The sequence below is a fragment of the Triticum dicoccoides genome, chromosome 3A (genome assembly GCF_002162155.2).
Source record: "Triticum dicoccoides isolate Atlit2015 ecotype Zavitan chromosome 3A, WEW_v2.0, whole genome shotgun sequence".
In the NCBI taxonomy this organism is placed as follows: domain Eukaryota; kingdom Viridiplantae; phylum Streptophyta; class Magnoliopsida; order Poales; family Poaceae; genus Triticum; species Triticum dicoccoides.
In genome coordinates, this window is record NC_041384.1 from 269,586,140 (window position 1) to 269,589,297 (window position 3,158).

A 3,158-nucleotide genomic window follows, 5' to 3' on the forward strand; every position below is an offset into this window, starting at 1 on the left:
AAATCAGTGCGTGTTTGCACGAATTTCATCTGGTTGGTTAGAGTTGTGAAAATGTATGCCGCTGGCATTTGATGTCGTCCTCCGCGGAAGGAAATGGGAGGAAATTTGCCGGCTGCTATTGGAGATGCTCTTATGCTGGAAATAATAGAGTGACATCCAATCCATTTGAGTTATTTGCATGTATGATTGTCCCTCTATAAAAAGTTAATTGCATGTACAGTGTACACGTGACTTGCAGGGTGGCTACAACTTCGTACAGAAAGTTAAAAAGAAACAAGTCCATCCTTAATCTTGTATTCTAAGTACTCTGTGGGTTCCACTATCAGTGCAGTAGCGAAATAAGTATATATTAAATAAGTAATTTATAATATAAAAATCTAAAGTTAAAGACAGAATACGAACTCATGTCATCGCGTTGCGAGCATCCGGCGCTAACCAGTCTAGCACATTTTTGTTGTAGACCATGCTGCTGATATATCTCCATGTCTACTCTTATACTCCATCCGTTCCTAAATATTTGTCTTTTTCAAATTTGAAATGGACTACCACATACGGATGTGTGTGTAGACATATTTTAGAGGGTAGATTCACTCATTTTGCTCCATACGTAGTCACTTGTTGAAATCTCTAAAAAGATAAATATTTAGGAACAGAGGGAGTAGAAAACAGAGTTGGTGATGATGGTGTGCGTGCCATCCTGCAATATAGGCCGTCGGATTTATATCTAATGGATAGGAAGAAAACTATGGCAATTTTGCAAAAATATACCCACACTCCTCTCCATGTTCACAAATACGGCCTTCCCTCGTTCATCCTTTTCTCTCACAAGATAAACTACTCATACAAATGCATCTTGATGTTCCGTGCAATGCACGGGCATCTAGCTAGTTTCTTTTAAAATAGTTACTGCGATAATTGGGTTGAAGTGATATATTTTATGTCTGCCCCGAATGATTTTGGATTCACTACTAGTAACAAAGAAAAGCTTGTCTTGTTAATTAACAAAAAACAGGGTGAAAACTATCACATGAGGCCGGTAAAAATGAGGCACACTGGGTTCAGCGTCATCTTCACTATAGCTGTGCGTGCGCGAGAAGTCTACATATCGAGAAGGCTACTGAGCGAGGCACAGAGACACAATGTTCGAGAGAGAACCAATTGACATATTACGATCAGATTGAGTTGTCACCCTTCTGCTGTCATTGTTGGGGTGGGGGGAGGGAGAGAAAGACGTATCGAGAGTGTGCGTGGTAGGCACAGAGGCACAACTAGCGAGTGTGTGTATGTGTGTGTGTGTTTGAAAGAGGAGTAGATAGATTACTATCAAGATCGAGGTGCCGCCCTACTCCTTCGGTGTCGGGTAGTGTGTGTGCGTGTGTGTGTGTTTGAGAGAGAAGCCAGTCGATAGATTAGTATCAAGATCGAGGTGTCACCCTACTCCTTCGGTGTTGGGAAGTGTGTGTGTGTGTGTGGTTGTGTGGGTGTGTGTGTCGGGGGCGGGGAGGGGGAGTAGTGACACTTACATATCCCTACTCTTATAAAAAACAGAGTTGGTGATGATGGTGTTCCTGCCATCCCGCAATATAGGCCATCCAATTTATACCCGACGGATAGGAAGGAAACTGTGGCAATTTTGCAAAAAGATACCCACACCCCTCTCCGCATTTGCAAATAAGGCATTCCCTCGTTCATCCTTTTCTCCCACAAGATAAACTACTCATACAAATGCATCTTGATGTTCGGTGCAACGCATGGGCATCTTACTAGTAGGGAGGAGGAGTTTGTGTGACACATATCTAGCTATATTAAGGGATAGGTAGATAGCATTTGTGTGAGGCATACTTAAAGCATCACGAAGATAAACAAAATTGTGTGCATGCAAGTGCCGAAAAAAATGAAGCAAGAAACAATGTGTGGGAGAGAGAGAGAGCGCGAAATCTCAAAACAAAAGGTGCTCTGTTGGAATCCCATTGTATGTATTCATATGGTTCCGGAACTCGAGTTAACCTTAGGTATATGTGTGAGAGACATTATTATACATTGAGACATTAGTTGTTGTGGGTGGGCGGAATTAAAGGGGTGGGCGTGTTCGACAGAGATAGCGTGTGTGTTTCTGTGTGAGAGACTTGTAGGACGGGGTAGAAAGACGAATTCTAACCTTGACCGAGGGAGAGAAATACACCAAGTGCACGTGTGTGATTCCGATGACCACAGGGAAATAAGATATGTATGCGTGTGAGAGAGATTGCACAATTCATTCATGTATCACTATCCAGCGATTGTGGACGTGCATCGCTAGAACATAAATCAATATCTACTGCGTATCATGGCCAAAGGTACAATATCGATTCAACACTATAAAGATTGGACACTCACATATCACATTTTTTCTATTTAAATAAACCTTTTCAGTTGTGCATGCCAAAGTTACATTCATGTTTCTTCAAACAACCAATGTAGCTATCATGTACATGCACCATTGTTACTCTTGCATTCAAAATCATTAGTCTTGGATGATTTAAGGTTCTATTATGAAGTAATATATGTAATATTCATATATGAATTCAACGGGTACGCAATTTATGAAATGGAGGCTATGTAATCATCTGAGGTAACACTTTTAAGTAGCGGACTACAATATCCATTTCTTTTTGTGCGCCTCTACACTAACACGTCAATGCATTATGTTTAAAGTAAATAACCTATTGCACTAAATTATCTATTTACACGAGAAATACATAGGCTGAGCGTTTGATCCCTTTTTTGTGAATGTGCCACTACACCCGTACGATTGGCCAAGCCCGTGTCAAAATCCAAGTCACCTTAGTCTTTAGCATGCGAAATTCCCCTTTTGTCCTTGGTGCATGGAGACCAACAGTTACAATACCGCCCTCATCTACATAATAGGTCGGAGCTGCTTTGGTAACTTCCGGTTCCCCCCACTACACGGCACCCCCATTTCCTCTCCCCCTCCCGCAAAAATGACTAACTCCACAGCACCAGAGCATCTCACATCACGCCGTCTGTACTTCATCGGCCTTTCTCCCCTCCCCTCTCAAAACCATAGACTGCTCATCCACCGGCGTACCAGAGCCCATTCACTGCCAGCGGTGTCCACCTCGCCGGATCTGCTTATGCGGGCGCATCTACCCCTCCCA